At 36.9% G+C, this 25,881-nt stretch overlaps 1 protein-coding gene across 8 annotated transcripts in view; it reads left to right on the forward strand.

The window, feature by feature from the left end:
* The window catches only part of pps (protein partner of snf), a 553,267-nt gene that overhangs the window by 11,551 nt on the left and 515,835 nt on the right, over window positions 1–25,881 (forward strand). For all 8 annotated transcript variants that reach the window (XM_090406767.1, XM_090406772.1, XM_090406773.1 and 5 more), the window contains exon 2: window positions 15,978–16,026. The gene's annotated coding sequence lies outside the window, so the exon portion shown is untranslated. The remainder of the gene's footprint in view (window positions 1–15,977; window positions 16,027–25,881) is intronic.

A 25,881-nucleotide genomic window follows, 5' to 3' on the forward strand; every position in this document is an offset into this window, starting at 1 on the left:
TAATAATAAACACTCATCCCATGAAACGCATTGATTACCCTAATATCGGAATGGATTCTCCTTCTGACATTTGCAGAAGTGTTGATGGATCTCACATCTGTGGGCATACAGTATCAGACAAGGGTGCACATTATCTCCATTCTTCTTAATTATCTATATGGATCACATTATGAAAGAAAGTGACATTAAACTTGATATTAGAATTGGAGATATCAAACTTAGCTCTTTGCTTTATGCAGATGATGTTATACTCCTAAATACATCTATTGCAAGTCTCCAGAATTCTCTAACTGAACTGAATGACAGCTGTAACAAATTTGGCATGAAAATCAGCAATAAAGAGACCAAAACTATGAAAATTGGTTGGAACACAGAAAACTTGAGCTGTATTCTGAATAGAGAGTCTATAGAACAAGTAAAATATTTCAGCTATTTAGGCACAGTTTTAGTGAAGATGGCAAATTAAATTTTGAAATAGACAACAGAATAAGTAAAGCTGGTATGGTGGGTAGCCAGCTGAATAAATTTAATTGCATTAAGAGAGAAATTAACCAAACACTAAACTAGCATTATGCTAGTCAGTGTACAAACCATTGTTAAGTTATGGATCTAAGATTTGGACTAGAAATAGAGCACTTGATCAAAGATTAGAGACCATATGAGAGTTCTTAAAAAAATTAAGGACCTGAATATGAACAGATGACATCATTAATAAATGACAGAATCATATTAAAAATAAAGCATTAGGAAGAAACTTGACATTGTTTGCATTCAAGAATGTGTGAGCAGGGCTAATCCGGGATCTAGGTGGATTGATTTGGTCTTAGTGCCTTAGAAGAACGGAATGTTCGATATGACAATGTTCAAGTAGTGACAAGTACTAGACTAATATGGAGGAAAATTGTTGATAGGAGATTATTAATAATGTAGGCTTAATCATGTAGTGCTGTCATAGGAGCCTGAACACCTCTTGAGGGTACATATCAGGAAACTGATGATGATGATAAACTATGCTAATATAAGTATCAGAAATAAATAAACTGAGTTTGTTGAATTGATTGAATCAATATGCCCTGAGATAACTGGTATATGTAAACCTTGGTTGTCAGAGGATGATATACTTTCTGGAAAATGGAAGGATATAGAATATTCTGGAAAGATAAGATGGTGAAAAGTGGAAGGAGACTTTAAGAGCAATTACTTCCATGAAATACATTTGAAAATTCAGAATCTGTTTGGTGTGGAGTTAAATTAATAGACTACTATATCTAATAAGATGTAATTATAGACCAGGGAATGTAAAGAATACTGATTATCAAATGTTTAGCAGATTGGCCTGGCATTTAAAAAGTTGATGTTCATGAGAAATTAATTATAGGAATATGGATTGGAGAGAGAATGAGAGTGAATTTGTTGAATTTCTGAGGGTAAAGTCTGAAAAGTTCTCTGCCTAACAATGAAAAAAACAAATAAAAATAATTTCAAAATTATTTTTATTTTTCAACATAATCATCCTTAACACTAATACATTTATTCCAGCGATGCTGCAGCACCATTATCCTGTCCCTGTAGTGCAGCGTTTCCCAACGTTTTTTGGATCATGCCCCATCTCAACGCCTTAAAAATTTTGATGCCCCCCCCCCCCAGCATAATAGTCAGCAAAGTTCTAAAAAGTATAATATAAATAGGTACTTTAAATAAAAAAGGAACATAGGTAAAACTGTTTTTAATTTGACTTTTTTCAATGAATATAAATTTTATATTACACTTTGTATATCATAAAACATTAATCGAACTAAACTCTGGAAAATAAAATCCAAGTTAATGTGATCCTTGAGCTTGATATCTGCTGCAAAGAGTTTTTATTTGAGCTAATAATTTAGTCAGTTTCAATCTCAAATCCCCACGGTTTGTGATATGATATCCAGATGATTTTTTTTTTTTTTTTTTTTTTTTTTTTTCAGTAACAAGTCATTTAAAGCACTAACGCCACATTCAGCTGAATATGACAATGGAAAGGGCAACAGCAAATTTTTGCAAAACTAGTTGAATTTCAGTATTTCATTTGTCTCATCAGAAAGCCATGCCATTGTTAATTTTATGTTTGAATAAAGTTCTAATAGACTCATCATTTTGCTTTTCTGAGAGTTCTTCTTGATTCTGTATATATGTTGACTGTTGTACTAGTCTTGTCAGCTTTTTTTTCTCAGTAAGTTAGGGTTTCAACATCGGCAATTTATTGGCGACAGTGGTGATTTTTTGACTATATTATTGATGAGGTGACGAATGCAACATCATTTTCTAATGCCTCCACCCCCCAATATTCAAATTGCCCACGTTGATAAACACTGCTGTAGTGGTTTCTCAGTAAGATGTGCAAAATACCCTTCTACAACTGCAATCAGATTCGAAAAAAAAAACGCTGACCAGCGAGGAAGAGTTTTAGTTTTGGGAAGAGATAGAAGTCAGAGGGAGCCAAATCTGGGGAATAGGGTGGATGTTCCAACAATTCATAGTTCAGATCCCTTAATTTTCCCATTGCCAAAACACCTTTGTGGGCAGGTGCATTGATCATCATGAGGTACTCACTTGGGAAGTGACTAAGTTTATGAATGTTGAAAGTTTATTTATCACTAGGTTAGACTATAATGAATTTAGTTTAATCCTTTATCCCAGTGAGAGCAAACAAAGTTTGCGCCTGAAAATATCTTCAGGACTGAATATAGTGTTGTACTAACTTACCTGGGTAAGTAGTGCAACACCAAGGCAGCTCGTAGCAAAGGTGGAGCAAGCTACCAACACTCCTAACCCAGTATCTCCTATAATGCAAAACACATTTCCTTGCGGATATGTATACTGTTATGCATTAAGGGATTGGCCACTACCCAGACTAGTTTCGACCTTTATTGAGTTTAATCTTAGTTTAATGTTTCTCTGAATCCAGAGTAATCTAATAAAAAAAGGTGATAAACCTTTTGGCAACTCCCATAGATAAAGATGACTTGCTAATGCTTCTGCCTAGTATCTCCATCTCTGGGCTGGCTCCCACTGAAGAGACCTCAATAAAGGTCGAAACTAGTCTGGGTAGTGGCCAATCCCTTAATGCATAACAGTATACATATCCACAAGGAAATGTGTTTTGCATTATGGGAGATACCGGATTAGGAGTGTTGGTAGCTTGCTCCACCTTTGCTACGAGTTGCCTTGGTGTTGCACTACTTACCCAGGTAAGTTAGTACAACACTATATTCAGTCCTGAAGATATTTTCAGGCTCAAACTTTGTTTGCTCTCACTGGGATAAAGGATTAAACTAAATTCATTATAAGTTTATGAATGTTCATTTCAGAAAATGTTACATGCTGAACTACAAAGCAGGAAATTATGACCAACTGAGCAGTATACAGAGTTCAGAGGAATAGTACCGGTTGCTGGATGGGAAGAATGTCGACAGTGCATAGGAAGCATTTAAAAAATATTTAAATGATGCAATATTACAATGTATTCTGAGAGTTCAAAGAATAAATAGGGCACTTAAATGGATGTGTCGTCTTATTAAGCAAGAGATTTGTAAGAAACAGATGATGTGAAAGGAATACTGTGTGCATAAGAATGATATCCATTATGAAAATTATAAGCAGCAGTCTGGAATAGTCACAACGTTTGTATGGAAAGGTACACTAGTGGCCAAAATTGTGGAAACCTTTTGGAAAAAGTGTATTTTTGAGGTTTGATAGCTCATAACACCACTTTTTTTTGGTGTAATATCATAAAATTATATATCAGTGGAAAGATAATATAATCAAGAATGTAATGCAACAAAGTTTATTCAATTATCTGTATTCTGTGAAAAGTTATAGCCAAATAACCAGAAAAAAGAAGCACAACTTGCTTGGGTTGATATGAAGTAGCTTTCCTTCATTTGAATGTAGCCAATGAGCATGAGTATTTAGAGAACCAATCAGATGTCATCTTGTTTTGACAGTGAGCCAATAAGGTCACAGTAGGATTCAGCTATTGATGTCATGTATTGGAGCTGAGAGGAGGACATTTGTCAGTGTGTTATGTGATTGCTATCAAGTTGTTGTTTTTTTTTTTTTTTTCATTGTTGGTTGGTGTTCTTTCATTTAATAAGCCTGTAAAACTTAATAAAATTAAAGAAATGGCACAAAGAGTTGACTGGTCACCCAGAAAGATATGTAATATAGTACTACTATGTGAACAAGCTACAGTTATGAAGAAATTAGAAGAAAAATTGGTGGAAACTTAACCAAAGGTGGCATTTCTAAATTTTTGAAGAGGTATAAGGAGACTCAGTCTCTAAAAACCAGACTGGTAAAGGCAGGAAAAGGTGCACAACAGCAAATGATGGTAGAAGAATTGAGAGACTGAGATGAAATGGCAATACAATGTGAAGTTGAGTGCAAGGACTGTTTTTGGCACAGATTGCAGGAATTTAGTCTAAATGCTAGAATTCCATGAAAAAAGCCATTTTTATCTCTCAAATGAAAGTTGAAAAGATTAAACTGGGCTAAAACCCATGCTAACTGGACAGCGGAACAATGGGACAGTGTTATTTGGAATGATGATACCAAAATCTCCCTGTTTGGTAGGGATGGCATAAAATACATAAGGAGAAGAATCTGAGAAGATTTGCATCCTGATTGCATTACACCTATTGTGAAACACCCACTTAGTGTTATGATCTGGGATTGTATGACATCAAAAGGTGTGGGCAGAATTTGCATGATTAATGGGAATATAAATGCCCAAAATACATACATGAAATACTTGAGCCCAAACTGAAGCCTTCTGCGCGTGATCTTTTCCAAGATAATGAAGCATTTATATTTCAACAGGATTCAGCTCCATGTCATGTTGCTGCTGTGTGCAAAAAGTGGTTTCAAGATAATCATATTCCGCTGCTGGAATGGCCTGGGAATAGCCCAGACCTTAATCCAATTGAAAATCTATGGAGCCGACTAAAGAAACTTGTTAGTCAGAAGCAACCCAGCAATAAAACTCAATTAATAGAAGCAATAATTCAATCTTGGTTTCACATTATAACAGCTGCAGAACTAAAAAACTTGGTTCACTTCATGGGAAGGCGTTGTAAGGCCATAATTAATGCTAAAGGTTACCCAACTAAGTATTAACTCACATTGTGAGAATTTTTGTATATCTCATTTTTCTATGTGTTTCAGTTTTCTTCTTTATAACTGCTGTTCTAATAAAAAAAAAAAATCCTTCATAAAAGTTATTGCATTACATTCTTGATTAAATTATCCTTCCATTGATATATAATTTTATGGTGTTATGAGCCATCAAATCTCAGAAATACACTTTTTCCAAAAGGTTTCCACAATTTTGGCCACTAGTGTACGGCTGAGTATGAAAGAAACTGACTTCGCAAGGTAAACACAACCCACAAGAAAATGCAGAAGAGATTGTTCAACTAATGAGTGCCCATTCTGCTAAGCTATCAACGTGGTGTATGTAACATTTAGTTCGCTGCTACCTCTTCACTGCATGAAGAAACTCAAGTGTATGAAGAGGAGGTATTAAAGCTGTCACACAAACTGAATAGGATTACAGCAGTAGGGACTAATGGGATATAAGCACAGATACTAAAAGGGTGTTCAGCTGAACTAGCTATTCCTTTGACCATGCTATATAATTTGAGCCTCAGAACAAGGAATATTCTGCAAAAGTGGAAAGAACATATGGTAATTTCATTGCATAAGGGTGGTGCAATGACAGATGTATCCAGCTATCAGCCAATCACTATCTCAGGAGTGATGATGATTTTGGAAAAGTTAGTCAGAGATCACATTCACAAATAGATTGACAATGAATCTATAATTTGCAATGAACAGCATGGGTTTACTAAGGGAAGGTCATGTTTTAGCAACTTGCTCACATTCTGTAATGATGTTACCATTCAGTTAGACAAAAGGAATGGATACACCATGATTCTTTTGGATTTTGCTAAAGCTTTTGACAGAATACAGTATGGAAGACTGTTGCATAAATTCAAAAATATGGGATTGAATTTTAAAATAATTTCATGGATAAGAGGATGGCTGACTGACAGATATCAGAAAGTGGAATATTGGAGATGTGAGTCTGCATGATTTAAGGTAACCAGTGGTGTTCCACAAGGATCAGTCATTGGTCCATTGTTATTTAATCTATATGTTAATGACATTGGGAAGGATTTGAGAGAATACAGCTATTTGTTGATACTAAGATAGGCAAGGTAATCAGGAATGTGGCTGATATGCACTACTTGCAGAATGATTTGAATAGACTGGAATTGTGGGCATGTGAAATTAGCTGTCAGTTCAATGTTAGTAAATGTAAACTCATGCACTTCAGTGTGATTAGATATCCAGTGTCATATTATATTGGTGGGATTATGCTAGAACAAACTGATCAGACAAGGGATCTTGGACTTTTAGTAGATAGGAAGTTGAAATTCAGAGTTTATAACTAAGCAATCTTTGTTATATGTTCCATATAACAAAGATTGCTTTGTAATAAATAACAAAGATAATTGTAATTATCTTCCAGTTGCAAATACAACTAGAGGATAATTACACTGCTGAAACAAGCTTTGACATGTAAAGATAAGGAAGTAATTTTGCCTCTTTACATAAGACTTCACTTGGATATAGTCTGACCAAGTGAAAAATAAACTTTCAACATCTTTCTCTAAATCCAGAGTAATTTAATAAAAAGGTGGCACACCGTTTGGCAGCTCCTATAGGAGGAGATGACCTTGCTAATGCTTCTGCATTGGTATCTCCACTTGGGCCTGGCTGCCACTGAAGAGACCTCAATAAAGGTCGAAACTAGTCTGGGTAGTGGCCCTTCCCTTAATGCATAACATTATACATATCCGCAAGGAAATGTGTTTTGCATTATGGGAGATACTGAGATAGGAGTGTTCGTAGCTTGCTCCACCTTTGCAAGGAGTCGCCCGGTGTTGTACTACTTTACCCCAGTCCTGAAGATACTTTCAGGCGAAAAATTTGTTTGCACACACTTGGATAAAGGATTCAACTAAATTTATTATATTCACTTGGAATATTATTTGCAGGTCTGGTCTCCAGGTTTCCATTGTGATTCTGATACAGTGGATAGAGTACAAAGGGAAGTAGTAAAAATGATATCAGGATTATAGAATACTGATTATGAAGACACATTGAGAATTTATAGACAGCAGACACTAGCAAACAGGAGAAAGAGGAGTGATATGATTGAGACTTACAAACTTCTGAAAGGGTCATACAGGATTTCAGTAGATGAAATTTTTTATTTTATGAAGGGTCGGAAAAAGACGAGACCATCCTTGGAAGTTGAGAATGAATGCCATCAAGAAGGAGGTGAGAACTGGATTTTTCTCTCATGGGTGGTGCATGATTGGATGTTGTGTGTGCATGAATGAAATCAAGTACAAAGTTTGTAAAAACATGTTCTTGTTTCTACAAACTTTCTATAAACTATGGAGTTAATCAATTTGGCACCTGAAAATATGGAAATTGCAGAAAAAATAAATATTAAAAAAGCATTATAATAATATTATATATATATATGTATGTATACACACACACACACATTTTTTTTTTTTTTTTTTTGAAACAGATAGTTTCAGAAATGAAATAAAAAAAAATAGTGTGTCATCATCATCAAATTCCTGCCAAGGGGTGTACAGGATATGACAGTACTACATGAAAAAATTACATCATTACTAACTTCCTATCTACAATTTTCCTCCAAATCAGTCTGTTACTTGTCAAGACTCCAACATTATCAGATCTTATATTTCTATCGTCTAAGGCACTTTGTACCGTATCAATCCACCTATATCTTGGTCTTCCTCTGGGTCGTTTTCCTGCCAACCTGGCAGAGAACACTTGTTTTGCTAATCTTTCCTCTCCCATTCTATTTAATTGACCATACCATCTGAGATTAGCTCTGCTAACGCATTCCTGGATGCTGACAATGTCAAGTTCTTTCCTAATATCCTCATTTTTAATATGATATTGCCATTGATGCCATCTGTTCACGCCTCTAATCTTTCTCAGGACTCTCATATCTGCGGTCTCTAGTCTTTGGTCAAGTGTTTTACTTCTGACCCAGCTCTCAGATCCATAAGTTAAAATTGGTTTGAACACAGTCTTGTATTCAGCTAATTTAGTGTTCCGACTAATTTCTTTCTTATTCCATATGAATTTATTCAATTGACTTCAAACGATACCAGCTTTGCTGATTCTGTTGTCTATTTCTATATTTAGTTTACCATCTTCAGTAAAAATTGTGCCTAAGTAGCTGAAATGTTTTACTTGTTCCACAGGTTCTCCATTCACAACACAGTTGACATTTTCAATGATTCTGCCTATTTTCATTGTCTTTGTCTTTTTATTGCTGACCTTCATACCATATCTATTACAACAGCTATTCAATTTAGTCAGAGAATCTTGCAGACTTGTAGCGGATTTATTTAGAAGTATAACATCATCCGCATAAAGCAAAGAGCTGACATTAACATCTCCAATTTTGATATCAGGTTTAATACCACATTCCTTCATAATGTGATCCATATAGATAATGAATAACAGAGGGGATAATGTACATCCTTGTCTCACACCAGATTTAACATTAAACCATCTTCCTGTACTTCAATTCTAACTGCTGACTCACAACTCAAATAAAGACTAAGTATTGCTTGATATAATGCCCCATTGACACCATATAACTGCAGCGTATTGAATAGCTTCTCTCTTGGCACCTTGTCATATGCCTTTTCGAAATCGACAAAACTTAAATACAGATCTTTGTTATATTCCCATGCTTTCTCGACTATTTGTCGTAAAGTGAAGATCTGATCCTGACAGCCTCTATTTGGCCTGAATCCAGCTTGTTCTTCACCAAGCTTTTCTTCCACAATTCTTCTCAACCGTTTCTCAAGTATACTTGCATAGATCTTGCCAGGAACACTCAGTAGGGATATACCTCTGTAATTCTCACATTCAGTTTTATTTCCCTTTTTATATATGGGTACTATGAGAGCTCTACTCCAATCATCGGGAATTCGTCCCTCTGTCCAGGCTTTCTGAACTATGTAGTGCAGCCACTGTAAGACTCTTATACCACCATACTTCAGCATTTCTGGTCGAATATCATCTACTCCTGCTGCCTTTCCACATTTCAAGCCTTTGATGGCTTTTTCTACTTCAAGTATGGATATGTATTCCTGACTGCATGCCTGGTCAGTGTTTTTTATCACTGTGCTGTCATCACTGCTTGTTTCATTTAGCAGTTTTTCAAAGTAATTACTCCATACTTCAAGGATATCTTTTTCTCCTGTTTTCATGTCACCTTTATCATCTCTAATTCCTTTTACAGCACTCTTTCCTCCATTCCTAAGCTTCTTCAACAACCTCCAGAATATTTTGCTGCCTTCTTGATATTTATTTTCTATATTCTTGCCAAAGTCCTCCCATGACTTTTGTTTAGCTAGTTTTACACACTGTTTAGCTTTCTTACATTTGTCTCTGTATTCTGTAAGAGTAAAAGCTGACTTATTTGCCAGGAACTTTTGATATGCTTTCTTCTTTTCCTTCACTGCCTCTTTAACTTCCTGTGTCCACCAGGGAGTTCTGATTTTTTTATCCTTGCACACAACCTCACCACATGCCTCTCTGGCAGAATCAATCAATGTTTCCTTCAGAGTTTGCCACTGAATCTCCAAGATTTGATTCCTGTTCTCAAACTCTTTCATTTTCTTTTCAATAATATTTCTGTATTTTAGTCTACAGTTCACATCTGAGAGCTGCTCAACTTTTATTCGCTTTAAAACTTTCTTACATGTTATTCTTTTCAATATGAAATTCAATTTTATCCTGCTCAAGACTAAATAGTGATCACTTCCAATTTCAAATCCTCTGTACACTCTGGTGTCCTGCAGCAGGGAGAAAACATCACTATCAACAATAACATAGTCAATGAGACTTTTCTTATTCCTAGCCTCTTCTCTCCATGTGAATTTGTGCACATTTTTATGTTGGAACATGGTGTTAGTAATAACCAGTCCATGTCCTGAGCAGAAATCCAACAGATATTTGCCATTATTATTAGCTTTGCTCTTTTCTCCAAATTTTCCCAAAATATTTTTGTATGTCTCACAATCATTTCCTACTCTACTGTTTAGATCCCCAACAAGGACCAACTTTTCCTTTTTCATTGTATCAGTTGCTTTTTCTAAAGCCTCAAAAAATTCCTCCACTTCTACCTTAGTAGAACCTTCTGTGGGACCATAGGCACAAATAAGTCTCATTGTCCAGTTCCCCATTCTCATATTTGCCCACATTACTCTACTTGAGACTGACTGCCTCATATTTTGTGTTGAATACTATGGCTACTCCTTCTTTTCCTTGATTGTCATTGCCTGAATATAACATTTTGTATTTATTGCTCAGAAAGATCTCACCAGTTTTTGTCTTTTTTGTTTCAGTCACCCCTATTATGTCGATCTGGTACTTATCTAATTCCTCAGCTAGCTCCATTTCTTTGCCATTCAGGCTTCTTACGTTGATAGTACCGATCTTTAACTCTGGTGATGTTGAGTTGGGGTTTGTTTTCAGATTTGTTCCAGTAGCTGACTTTTCGCTGTTCACCCTGGTTCCCTGGCGAAAACAACGGAGGCCTTGTTTAACCGGGCGACGCCCCAGCCGGCATGAAATTTTGTCATGTTGTACCATCATTTTTTATTTTGGTTTAACCAATAAGAATACAATTTGGTCGGCTAAATCCCAAATTGCCAGCCCATCCTCGTTCGTTCAGTATCAAAGTAGATACCCAACAGGGTGCACCACGAGAAGGTGAGGATTGGACATTAGGTCAGAAGCCCTGGTCGGTTCTCCGCATTCCTTTAAAGGCTATGTGGAGGTCTCCTCTCAGTTATACAGCTTTGACCCTAAAGCACCCCTATAATAATATTATCAAGTAACTTTCAACAGAAAATCAGTATAGGAACTGTTTTATTATTATTATAAATAGCATTAATGTCTTCAGTGTTAGATGCATCCAGTGCATCATCATCTCAGTTTTTTTTGTCTCTAAAGTTTTGTATTAGTCATGTTTAATGGGAGGAATGTATTTTCATCACATTTTTTCTTTTGTTAGAGATCCACTGAAAGATAGATCTATAAAAAAAAGGCTGGTCTCTGTTTTTCAAAATTGATGCTCAACTTGTTAAAGTATAATTTATGGTTTTGACCTTCCTAATTTAATTCATCCCACATTGAGCTAGTTGATTGATAATCCTTTAGTTGTTGTCTTTCTGTTAGTGCTGGAATAATTTTGTGGAAAGAAAAGGCTCATGAGTCATCTCAACCACATCACATGTGTTTTCTTCTCACATGTTCTGATGATTTCATATATGTTTATAAAAATAAATAATTAACTAAAAATGAAAATGTTTTAATTCTTGGACTGCATGTTGATTCATTAAAAGTAACTGAATTAATGGTAACATTTTTTGAATCAATACTCTGAATAAATACGAATAACATTTCCTTGATTTGGGGTTCGGAGTACTGGAGGACCACCATCTGATTCATTGTTATTTATGTATTCTTCTGTATGTTCCTATCTTGACACTTTAAGATAGGAACATACAGAAGAATACACTTCCTTGTTTATTGTTCATCTTTCTGCTCCATAGAGGAAAAATAGATGAATTAAAGCCTTTAATCATTTTTAATCTGTTTTGCTTATTTCTCTTGCCGTTAGTATATTTTTCATTCAATTAAAAGGTTGATTTTGTAATTTCTATTCTTCTCCTGATCTTGCTTTTGCATTTCCATCCTTTGTAATTAAATACACTAAATAAGAGTAACATTAGACTTGTTCTGGAATAATTTGGTTTTATACTTTGATTTTTAACTTTGGGTATATGTTTTTCTTACTTACTATTATAACTTGAGTTATTTTGGAATTTAATGTAAGGCCATAATTTTTTTTTTGCTCTGTATTTATTTGCTTAAAATCTTTACAAGTCATATTTTCTTATTCTTTCAGTATTTGCATAACACAATTGTCTTTATCTTATTTTTACTTCTCCCATTTCTTCCACTCTTTTGAAAATTTAATTTCTCCACTGTAGAGATTGTAGAGTAGAGTAGAAAGCACACAACAATGCCAATTTTGGTATGGTTCCTGTGTATATAGGATGTCGGTCTTATGTTATTCCTATCTAATCTTATTTTCTTATTCTTTCAGTATTTGCATAACACAATTGTCTTTATCTTATTTTTACTTCTCCCATTTCTTCCACTCTTTTGAAAATTTAATTTCTCCACTGTAGAGATTGTAGAGTAGAGTAGAAAGCACACAACAATGCCAATTTTGGTATGGTTCCTGTGTATATAGGATGTCGGTCTTATGTTATTCCTATCTAATCTTTTAATAAATTTAGTTTAATGCTTTATCCAAGTGTAAGCAAACAAAGTTTGCGCCTGAAAAAAGGACTGGGGTAAGGTGGTGCAACTCGTAGCAAAGGTGGACCAAGATCTCATCACTCCTTGTCTCAGTATCTCCCATAATGCAAAGCACATTTCCTTGCAGACATGTATACTACTATGCATTAAGGGAAGGGCCGCTACCCAGACCAGTTTCGACCTTTATTGAGGTTTTGTCAGTGGGAGGCAGACCCAGAGTGGTGATACTAAGGCAGAAGCAATAAAAAATAAAACTTAAATAAATAAAAATAAAATAACAAAAAAACAAAAATAAAACTTCCAGTATCTAATCTTTTATTTATTAATATTTCTGTTAATTTTTTTATGGTGAACAAACACTATCAAATTCTTTATTCTAATCTATAAAACAAAGATAAATATTTCTGCATTTCCAAGTTGCTTTTTAGTATCACTCTGATGTGGATTGAAGATATGCTCTCTCCTGTTACATTGGTTTTAATAAATCCACTTTGGACATCCTTTATTTCGTGTAGAAAGTTTTTTTACCTTGGGTATAATATACGTTAAAGATACCAAGCTATTTTATATGTATAAAAATATAAACTTGGTTTTAATCCATTTTCCAAGTAAGCAAACAGACAAGTAAGTCAAGTTTGCACTTTCAAGTAGTGCAAGTCTAGGCGACTCCGTACGTAGTCCAAATCTTAGGCAACTCGTGGTAAAGGTGGAATAAGATCTGATCACTATTCGTAGTATTTACCCTTAACGCAAAGCACATCTCCTTGAGGAGATGTATGATGCTATGCTTCATACATTTCTAAGCCTGGCTCCCACTGATGAGACCTCAATAAAGGTCGAAACCGGTCTGGATAGTGGCCCCTTGCCTTTAATGCACAGCATCATACATCTCCTCAAGGAGATGTGCTTTACATTAAGGGTAAATACTAAGAATGGTGATCAGAGCTTATTTCACCTTTACCACGAGTTGCCTAAGACTTGCACTACGTACGGAGTCGCCCATACTTGCATTACTTGCAGGTGCAAACTTGACTTACTTGTCTGTTTGCTTACTTGGGAAATGGATTAAAACCAAGTTTATATTTATATACATATAAAATAGCTTGGTATCTTTAACGTATAATAAATTTAGTTTAATCCTTTATCCAAATGTGAGCAAACAAAGTTTGCACCTGAAAATATCTTCAGGACTGAATATGGTGTTGTACTACCTTACTGGGGTAGGTAGTACAACACCAGGCAACTCGTAGCAAATGTGGAGCAAGCTATCAACACTCCTATCCCAGTATCTCCCATAATGCAAAACACATCTCCTTCCGGATATGTATAATGTTATGTATTAAGGGATTGGCCACTACCCAGACCTTTATTGAGGTCTCTTCAGTGCGAGCCAGGCCCAGAGTTGGAGATACCAGGCAGAAGCAATAGCGAGGTCATCTTTACCTATAGGAGTTGCCAAAATGTGTGCCACCTTTTTTTAAATTACTCTGGATTTAGAGAAAGATGTTGAGAGTTTATTTTTCACTTGGTTAGACTATAATAAATTTAGTTTAATCCTTTATCCAAGTGTGAGCAAACAAAGTTTGCGCCTGAAAATATCTTCAGGACTGAATATGGTATTGTACTATCTTACCGGGGTAGGTAGTGCAACTCGTAGCAAAGGTGGAGCAAGCTACCAACACTCCTATCCCAGTATCTCCCATAATGCAAAACATATCTCCTTGCGGATATGTATAATGTTATGCATTAAGGGATTGGCCACTACCCTGACTAGTTTCGACCTTTATTGCTTCTGCCTGGTATCTCCAACTCTGGGCCTGGCTCCCACTGAAGAGACCTCAATAAAGGTCGAAACTAGTTTGGGTAGTGGCCAATCCCTTAATGCATAACATTATACATATCCACGAGGAGATGTGTTTTGCATTATGGGAGATACTGGGATAGAAGTGTTGGTAGCTTGCTCCACCTTTGCTACGAGTTGCCTGGTGTTGTACTACCTACCCTGGTAAGGTAGTACAACACCATATTCAGTCCTGAAGATATTTTCAGGTGCAAACTTTGTTTGCTTACACTTGGATAAAGGATTAAACTAAATTTATTATGGTCTAACCAAGTGAAAAATAAACTCTCAATATCTTTAACATAATATCCTTTATTTCATTTGCTGTTTTTGATTTTAATCTTTTCAATGTAACTTGTAATTTTATTACATTGCTCATTAGATTTATTGGTCTGTAATTTTTACAATCAGTTGACCTAGCCTTTTTTAGGAGGTTTATAATAGAATTTCTAAGTTCGTCAGGAACATATCTGCTTTCATGCATATGGTTCAAGTTTCATCTCTTCTGTTCCATTTTCTTCTAGAGCATTTAGCATTTCTGTATGAATGTTATGTCTGGTGCTTTTCATATCTTCATTTACCGTATAGCTAATCTATGCAATACAGACTGTGTATTACATAGATGGAAATGGGCTGCAAGAAATTTATCAGATTTCAAATTTAGGGGTAATGGTGGACAGATAGGTGAAGTTCAGAGAATATATTGCAAAAGTGAGCAGAATATCTCAGTAGTTTAAGAAAAAACTGACAAACGGAAATAAAGAAGTTCTTATTCTTCTTTATAATGCAGCTTTGATATGACCACATCTCGATTTTTATGCAGTCATTTGGTTGTCTGTATTTCTTGGTGATGAAGTGGTATAGGAGGATTTTTTAGTCCAGTGTCCAATATGGTGACTGATTTGTGTTCTTCCTATGAGGACAGACTGAGGGTTTGTGTTAGGGTTGCAAAGTTTGTTGATATATCCTCTTTTCTGATGAGCGGAAAAGAGGATATATGGATATAATCGCCAGCCTGGTTGGCTGAGTGGTTAGATTATCTGCTCTTCAGCCAAAAGACTGCGTGTTCGAATTCTGCCATGGGCATGGATGTTTTTGATTGTCTGTGATAACACTAGTGGTGCTGGGCAGTAGATGGCATTGGAGTCGATGATGTGGTTTGCTGTAGTTGGTGGAGTGATGGAGACGGAGATCTGTAGAGTCGGTGCCTTCCCTCGATGAGTCTTTGGACTCCTTGGAAGTGTCACATAATAATAATGATAGAAACATTAGTTATTATATTTATAGATAGATGCTGTAAACATTTCAAGTTGCCACCCTTGGAAGTTGTGTGGTTAGCAAGTGTGTAAGGACTAGATTTTTTGCTTGTAGAGTAGTAAACAAGTGGAATGAATTGCTAGTGGTGGCTGTGAGTGCTTTGTCATTGAATGACTGAGGAAAGATAGGCATTGTGCCAATCAAATGTTAGTGTGAGCTTTCCACAGTGAGTTTTCAGGCTCCTCCATGGAGATGCCTGTGTAGTAGTAGTAATAATATATTAATCTGATATGGTCATCTTCATTTTTCATTAAAGCTTGTTTTTATATGTGTGCATATTCAAATGTGTTGTATTATATAGTTGTTATTTTTGTAGCAATGGATTTCCTACAGTTAAATTTATATAATGAGAAGGATACCTCAAGGTAAATATATTCACCCCACCATTTTTGATATGTTTTTAAGGCTGTTTGGATTGATTTAATTAGTATGAGACATTGTTCATTAGCTGCTTCAAAAAACCATATTTTTTATGACATGTTTAAAAGTTCATTTTGATGTATCATTGTATATGCAGATGAGACTTATATGCAGATGAACAAAATGCTGCTGTATTTTGTTCATCTGCATATAAGTCTACAAACATTTATTAAAACAATAGATAATTAAATACACTAAATAAGAGTAACATAAGACATGTTCTGGAATAATTTGGTTTTATAATTTGATTTTTAACTTTAGGTATATGTTTTTCTTACTTACTATCATAACTTGAGTTATTTTGGAATTTAATGTAAGGCCATAATTTTTTTTTTTCATATTATATCATCTTTTTGTATACATTATAAAAAATAATGTGCCAAAGATGGGTGTGATATGATGTGAATTACAATTTTGCATTTAACATCCATGGTACAATCTGTATAACTGTTTTGAAATATTTCCTGTTTGAGGCCAACTGAAGCCACAGAATAGCAAAATTTCAGCTTATGTATATTTAATTGTCATGTAAAAGATTTGAGTTGCTCACTTTTTAACATTTAGCTTAGGACAATATTTCAGAGCATCAAACCTGATAGGTACATACACACATGGACAATGAAATTAGTGCACCAAGAAGGAAGCATAAGATTCAACTGAAATTTTATTGGTGTAATGATACAGGTGAATGATACACATGATGGCAAAAACAGAGCTGAAGGACAATTGCAAAGGGCTCTGTGGTACGCAATCCAATCATCATCAAATGCAGCGTTACATGCTACAATACGGTCCGGCATGGTGGTGAACAGACGCCTGATGTTATCCTGCAGCAGACTGGCCCACAACTGTTGGATGCTGTGCTCCAAATCCCAGATATTGCGGCATGGTGGGAGCTGGCGTTTCAGCTGCTCCCAAACATGCTCGATAGGGTACAAGTCCAGGGAGCGGGCAGGCCACGGAAATGTCTGTACATGATGTAGCAGGCCTGAGCCGTGTGCGGATGGGCATTATCCTGCTAGTATAGCACTCCTGATATTCCAGCCAGGAATGGGAGAACGTGGGGGCTGTAGGATGTCCTCCACATACCGCTGCCCCGTCAATGTGTAACGTACCACTTCGAGGGGTGATCGGCTATCATAGGCTATGGCTTCTCAGACCGTAATGCCTGCAGTGCGGGAGGTGTGGCGCCCGATAGCGAGGTCGGGATTGTGTCCTTGACCAGGGATCCTCCACACCTGGGCACGATGATCATCTGTCCCCAAGACGAAGCAGCACTCATCGCTGAAGACCACACGTTGCCAGTCTGTGGCATTCCACGTCATTCTTGCCTGGCACCACTGCAAATGGAGTCGGCGATGTTGCAGTGTTAATGGGAGCACATGTAAGGAGCGCTGGGATCTTAGATTTGCTTCTGCGAGGCATCAGGGAAATAGTTTGTGGGCACACAGGAGCCCTACATCTGCCTGTATAGCGGACCGGATCACCGTTGGATCCCTCCGTGCTTGCCGCACGATCCGTCGATCCTCTCTAGCGTTGGTCCTCCTGATCTGACCAGTGCCTCTCTGCCATGTGGCAGTGCCGGAACGTGCCCACAGCTCCCAACACTGTCAGACGGTATCGTCAGAACGGTTCATGTGCACGCCTATACGGCGTGCCGATCACCCTCCAGTTTTCAGGCCAATGATCATGTCTCTGTCAAAGTCCGTAAGTTGCTTAAATCAACGTCTCTGGCATCTAGCTGGCATTATTGTCACTCTGTACTCTAGCTTGCTTCGGCCGGTGCTTTTCGCTTTAATCGGCTATCGACTACACGCCGGCTTTATAAGGCTGCCGGTTTGTGCTTGCAGCACCACCGCAGGGTGTGTGGGCATGTGCAATTGCACCAAACTTGGATTGTTTGCATACCACCCCGCACTCTAGCTATTTGCTTAGTTTTGCCATTGTACCATGTTTTCTTCCAGGTGTGCTAATTTCTTTGTTCGTGTGTGTGTATAAGTGGGGACAAGGCTGCTAAATTAAGAAGCAAGGCTGATAATAATGCTAACAGGATGTGTGGAAACAGTAAAGAGCTTTCCTTAAATTTATATATTATTGATGCAGGATGTGTGGAAACATTCAAGAGCTTTCCCTAACATATTAGTGCAGTATGACCTGGCAAGTACATGCTACCATTAAAAATGTATACATCATCTCCTCCTTTCCCACCACAATGACTAGAAGATATGAATTACAATTTGCCAGATTTCAGAGGGATACCTGAAATGTTGGAATACTAACTGATGAAGCACAGAATTAGAATTATTGAAAGGAGAGATGGAAAGGCAGATTACATGATGGTGAAAAAAATTATGCTATTATCATGATTAGGCTTACATTTGTTAATAATATTTTTGTTGTTGTTGTACAGGCACTGCCATGGAGTCTGAAGACTCATTGCAGGAGACCCATACTATCCACACAATCTATCATACCTTTCCTTGAACCCCATTAACAGACAAAGCACTCACAACTTACTGTAGCAAACCATTCCACTCTTTCCCAGCTCTCCAAACTAAAAAAAATCTAGTCATCACAACCCTGCTAACCACACTTTTATTCAACTTCAGGGATGACCTCTTGTTCTTGCCCCTCTAGCCAAGTGCTGAAATATTTCCCCTGCATCAATCCTATAAAACCTTTTAAGCAACTTAAATGTTTCTATCGTGTACCCCTTTTTTCTTCTATCATCGAACTTCTGCAATCCACGCACCCTCAATCTATCCTCATTCCACAGACCATTCACCATCTTTGTCACTCGCCTCTTAATCTTATCCACCACTTCCTCATCCCTCAGAAACTCAGGAGACCAGACCTGATCACGGTAATCCAGATATGAACATATCAAAGCTTTATAAAGTGGAATAACAACTTCCTTATCTCTACTTGTTAGTGTGTTTGTCAATAGCCAAGTAATCTTATGAGCAACTTTAGCAATTTGTCCTCTAAACTTTAACTCTATGTCTACCACCACTTCTAAATCTCTAGCTTCATCTATTTCCTGGAGTACAGTTCCATCAATGTGATACACAGCTTGTAGTCTATTTATCCCAAAATGCATAACTTTACATTTGCCCACATTAAACTGGTACCATTATCTTATGTCCATACTGACAGCCTATTTAAATTGTCCTGCAAGCTCTCCACATTGCCTTGATTAACTATTAGTCTACCTAATTTTGCATCCTCAGCAAACTGAATATTTCCTTTCAGATTATTTCCTATATCATTTATGTACATATAAAGTAAAACATAATGTAACATTTACAGTAAACCTAATGTAAACCAAGTCACTGAAATTATATCCAGTAAAATTTTCTTTGTATGTTTTGCCCAGTTTTACATATTTTCATTTGATAAATGTTTATAGAAATAATTTAGAGGGGTAATGAATTCTACATCTACTACATTTCTGCCATTTTATCTTTTTTCTAAATTTGAGTTCTGTTATCGAAATCCAGACAGTAGCAGTATATCTTTTCTTTTATGTATCTTATTTTATATTTACGTATTCTCTTTGGAAAATTCATAATCTATGTACATTGTACTCTTCTTCTTCTGCAGCTTGTCCCACTTAAGTAGGGTCGCTGTTTGTAGTGAGTCTTTTCCACATCCTCCTATCTAGGGCTATAACCACATCTAAGTTCTTCATCCTCAAGTCCTCCTCCACCATCTCCCTCCATCTCTTCTTTGGCTGCCCGTGCTTCCTCCTCCCCTGCACATCCATCTGCATGACCTTTCTTCCCACATACTTGCCCTTCCTTCTCATATGACCAAACCATATCAACCTTGCCTTCTGTATCCTAGCTCCTAAGTTTGTAACCTTCAACCTTCCCCAGTCATTTCTCAGACGATCCTTTCTAGTCACACCGCACATCCACCTAAGCATTCTCATCTCTGCTACCTCCATCCTGCTGATGTTATTTTACCTCAGGGCCACAGTTTCCATAGCATATGTCATAGCTAGTCTCACTATTATCCTATAGCTTTTGCCTTTTAGATTGATTGGCACCCTCTTATCACATAGCACTTCAGCCATCTCTCTCCAGTTCCTCCATCCTGCTTGTATCCTGCATACCACTTCCTTCTCATCCTCTCCATCCTCTTTCACTGTTGAACCAAAGTATCTAAAGTCACTGACCTTCCAGCTCCAGATCTGTCTCCTGGCTGCCATCTATTTGCAACACATATACTCTATCTTATTTCTGCTCAGTCTCATACCTCTCTCTTCCAGTATTTTCCTCCAACTTTCCAGTTTAGCTGCCACTTCTTCTCTTGATTCTGCACACAGCACGATGTCATCTGCATACAACATAGTCCAAGGCACATCTTCTCTCACCACCTCCATCATAATATTAAACAGGAATGGACTTAATGCTGACCCTTGATGCAAGCCAACTGTCACTGGAAAACTTTCTCTCTCTCCCAGGCAGGTCCAAACTCTTGTCTTCACATTTCTGTACATCTCCTGCACCAACCCGACATATTTTTCTGGTACCTTCTTCTCCCTCAGACACCTTCAGACTACTTGCCTTGGCACTCTATCATACGCTTTCTCCAGATTATTAAATACCAGATGTAGCTCCTGTTGCTTCTCTCGAAACTTTTCCATCATCTGCTGTAACCCAAAGATGGCATCTGTTTTGATCGACCAGGCATGAAGCCAAATTGCTCCTTTGCAATCTCCACTTCCTTCCTCAGTCTTCTATCAAGAACCCTTTCTAGGATATTCATTGTCTGGGACATCAACTTTATTCCTCTGTAATTCTTAGTCTTGTGCATCCCTTTTACCCTTGTAGATGGGGACAAGAGTACTTTCCCTCCATTCCTCGGGTTTATTTTCGTTGACAAACTTTTATTAACAGGTCCCACAGCAGGTTAATTCTCTTTTCTCCAAGTGCTTCCATGCCTCCACTGGGATAGGGACCCACCGATTTTCCTTTCTTCATTCTTTATGGCTTCCTTCACTTCCACTCTACTAATGTTCTGCACATCCCCTCATAAGGCTGCCCATCTTCTCTGTGGGTCCTTGCATTTTCTTCATTCAAAAGCCCTTCAAAGTATATTCTCCATCTGTTTCTTATATCCACATCCCTCCTTAATACCCTTTCTCCAGAGTCTTTGATGTGCCTCACATGTAAAATGTCCTTTGATGCCTTATTTCTACATTTTTCCAATCGATAATTTTTTCTCTGTCCTTCCTTTGTTTCTGATTGATCATAAAGATCTTGATATGCCATGGCCTTTACCTGTGCAACAGCTATCTTGACTTCTTGCTTTTTCTCTCTGTACTCCCCTCTGTCCTCTTCCACTCTTGACTTGTTCCACTTCTGCTTTGCCTTCCTCTCGGCCATCACTGCTCCTTGTGCATTATTATTCCACCACTAACCCTCCTGCACTCTAATCCTTCCGGATGTTTCACCAAGCACTTCATTTGCACAGCTTAGAATTGCTTTTGAATTATGTCTCCACCAATCTTGTACACTTTCTAGTCCATCTGAAATCCTCTCTAATACCTTCTCCCTAAAATGGTTCCTCACACTCTCTTCTTTTAAGTGAAAGTGAAAACCACTTAATTGTCTTCCTCCCATGGCTTCCAAATGTTCTTATCTTCGACCTTACTTTAAATTCTGCGCACATCTGCCAGTGTTGCTGCACCACCCTGTTGGGATTACCTGACAATTTGTTACTGCTTTAAGATGTTTTCTTCTAGTCAAAATGTAGTCAGTCTATGAACTGTTGTTTCCACTTCTAAATGTTATCAAATGTTCTTCCCTCTTTCAGAAAAGGAGTTTACAATTGCCAAATCAAACGCTACTGTGAAATCCAAAATCCTCTCTCCTTCCTGGTTCATCATTCCCACTCAGTGGCTGCCATGTACCCTTTCACAGTCCCTATTCTGGCTCCCTATGTGTCTGTTCAAGTCTCCTCTGACAATCACTATCTTGTTTTCTTCCATTTCCCTTCATTTCTTCATCTAGCACGTTCCAGAACTCATCTTTCTCTTCTGCTGTACAGCCAACTTGGGCGTACACACATAAGACGACCAGTTGTGCTTCTCCAAGACCAAGTTTCATTCCAAGCTGAGAATCCTACCTGAGAATTCCAAGTCTCAGGTAGGAGGAATGACAGGAATGATCCTGTCATTCCTCCTACCCATTTCCAGTACTTTGCCCTTCATTCTGCCACATACTACAATTCCAGCACTATTTCATCCCTCTTTATTCGCTCTAGAGTAGAACAATTTATACCTGTCTCCCAGTTTTTTTCATTTTCGCCCTTCCACCTTGTCTCCTGCATGCATAAAATGTCCAGCTTCCTCTTCATCATCATGTCTGCCACCTCTCTTCCCCTTCCAGTCATGCTTTCAACATTCAATGTTCCCACTTGCAGCATTCTTTCTGCCTGCTGGGCTCGTTTCTTTAACCGCACCCGTCCTTGATGCGGTAGCCCTCGTCCACTTCTCGCAGCTGTAGGGCGATGTCGTTGCGCATCGCTTAAGGGGTATGCCCTAGCCCTTGTATCACTTTCTTTTTGATTCATTTGATCATAACTAGAGCTTGCAATGAAGTTTTACAACCAGATGCCCTTCCTGACGTCAACCCTTGCCATTTATCCAGACTTGGGACTGATAAATGGTGAGGAGCCTTTTGGAACTAGCTTGCCCCCCTTCGGTGGTTGCATAAGACAAAATGACATAGCAAGATAGGAAGGATTCACCCCTAGCCCTCAAATACTTTAATAGCATTGGAGGGAAGGAGTAAGAGAAGAAAGAAGGGGAGGGACCAGTCTACAGATAATATAAGTTGTATATTACATGAAGTAAGGCATGGTCCATCATCAGGTACCTTTGGGTTTGCCATGCTCATACTCACTAAAGTGAGCCCATGAGGATAATCTATGTACATTGTATTATATCAATATGAGATGTAATTTTCCTGAAGGGGTGTCGTGACGTTCTATTTTCATGTTGTGTTCTAATCTGCCATCTTGTTTCAAGTCACTCTTATTAATAAAACAATTAATTGCAAATTGATCACCGATCCAAAAGTAGGGAAATTTATAATTATACTGCGCCACCCTATTTTTAGATTAGTCTATATAAAACAGTAGGATCAATTCTTAATTAAGTTAGCAGTCTTCTCATTTAGGCCGAATTATTTACTATTCTACTTGGGGCACCCGCAAGATTCGAATTTTTTATGAACGGTGCAATAAAAGGGAATTCAGGCAAACACAATATTTAGATTAACAAAATAAAACATTTAATATATGATATATAACAAATACAAGAATTCTACTTTTAAATGAAACAATACAAATAACTTAATACATCTTGCTAAGTCACTCCTTCCAATTCAATGTTCTAAACTTTAACATACAATTCACAGCTTCAAAATTACAAGCTTTCTTAACTCAAGTTAATAAAACAAAACTTCTCATTTTGATCAGTCTGCACATATCTATCAGTTGTACTTAATGTTTAAATCCACAGCAGGCACTAATCAAGGTAGACAATATTCCAAGCAATCTTATTTCGGACCTTGAACTTCGAAGATACGTTATAGTTAATGTTAGAATAAACAAACATGTATGACTACTCTTACCAGATACAATCTTCAATACATCAGTTTATTGTGAGCACACTTATGAATTAACTTATTTAAGCTAGCAGAACACATTAAATAAAATTCTTCAACGCTTTAACTGAGCTACTGTTAATCGCGCTTCGCTACTCTAAACAACAGCAATAAGGTACTGATATCTTTCCTTGTTTACTTTTCTCCAACTAGTTAAATTCATTATAATTCTTCTCAGGGCAACATAGAATTAAGACGTAATCCTACTGGACTAACTGGAACTAATCAGAATTTCCATTGAATGTCCAGTTCTTTATTTATCCGATTACGACACCAATTTTCCTCTACAACAACAGCTGATTTCACTTGCAGCTGAGTATATGATTCACTACGTTTTTGCTCACTTCTAAACACTATTCTCATGAATTTCTGCCCTAAAGAATTTATAATTTTCCTTCACTTCTTTGCTTGTATCCTACCTTCCTTCAGGCTCCGCAAAACTCTCTCTAATTAAAAATTCTTATTGCCTTTCTCTCTCCTTTTGGTTCCAAGGTCACGCACTCTTCGACTCGTGCTTGTTTATTTCATGCGTCTCCATGACAACCAATGAACGCAACCATTTCGCTAATGTAATACAACGCTCTACTACTACATAAAATTAATTACATAACGTTAAATTTTTACAAATAAGAATAAACAGAATATTTGAGCTACTTGATCAGCTTTTTCATTACGTATACAATTATTTATAATAACACTTTTCGTTACTTTATATATATATTTTAGTTATCATAAATTTCTACACATATTATTTAATAAATTAATAGTAGGTTAAGTTTAGAATAAATATTTAAATAGTAATCCTTAATTAAGGAACAATAAATAATTTTTACAAATCATGATTAATATATAATAAGCAATGTTAAATGTGAATGAAAAAAATAAATTACACAACATAGTTTCATTCACAATTTAACATGGGCTCACCGTTTCTTTGAAAAATTTTTGTTATAAGAAAAATTTTTCTTTTCACACTAGGCTCCTTCACGGAAGAACTGGATTACATATTTCCTTTTCGATTCTTCAAGTAGTACCTAGTTTGACTGAAACCTGGTTCCTTATTATGTTTAGTGCATTTATTCTCTTTCACATTCTCATTAAATCTCTTATTACTATCATTATCAATTTCTGCGTGTCTTCTATGTCTGTAGTATGGGATTTTCTCTTCTGAATTAAATTCACGTTTTCTATTACCAGAATTAAGTTTTAGTTGTTTCACAACTTGGTGATTTGTTCCATTATATAGATTGGTCATTTTACCAAAATTGACTTCAACTGTTATCTCACTATTAGTGGCAATTTCTGCTTTAGGCTTTTTCACTACTACTTGTTGTTCATCAGTGACAAGTGGTGTATCAGACTGAGTGTGCACATGAGAGTTATCATCACTATCTCTTTTAGATGATTGATTCACAGCCGACTTTTCTTTAGTAGATGGTCCTAATTCAAACGGCAATCTAAACTGTTTTGTTTGATACTTAGTCTTATCACAATCATGAATTTCATTTCTTCTGGTATATCTCCTCTTGTTCATCAGGGATATTTCCTTCTTAGAAAAGTCACAAGAAAATTGATATCTTGCTAAGAAGTTTGTTCCTAAGATAATGTGAGAACTTAGATTGGAAGTAGTGGGGACCACAAGTAAGTCTTGCCACACGTACAGTCCAAATTCTGGTAGGTATATCCTTGCTCGAAGTTTTTCATATGCCACAGAGTTCGAGTCTGAGAGAGAAGTAATCCTTACAGGTTGTCTCAGCTTGGCAGTGCTCTTCCACAGTTTGTTCTTTAAGGTTAGGAAATAATCCATTCTGATTGTAGAGGCATTGCATCCTGTATCTAATAAGATGTCGCATTTAGAGCCCAGGATATCATCTCTAATTCTCATCATTCTCTCATTAGATGCTTGATATTTCTGAATTCTGTTATTTCTCCTGTGGGTCACATATCCAAATTTTGAGTTCCATCTGTTGTTATAGTAGTTTTCTTTGTTATGGAAACAGTTCCTAGCATAAGGGCTAGTTGTGGGAGGACTAGGGGACATCCATGGAAAGTTCCTAGGGCTGGTTGTGGGAGGACTAGGGGACATCCATGGAAACTGGGCAAAAGTGTGGTTAGTAAAGG

Source organism: Typopeltis vanoorti, chromosome 17 (assembly GCF_054136105.1).
Source record: "Typopeltis vanoorti isolate ZY-2024b chromosome 17, IOZ_Tvanoo_1.0, whole genome shotgun sequence".
In the NCBI taxonomy this organism is placed as follows: domain Eukaryota; kingdom Metazoa; phylum Arthropoda; class Arachnida; order Uropygi; family Thelyphonidae; genus Typopeltis; species Typopeltis vanoorti.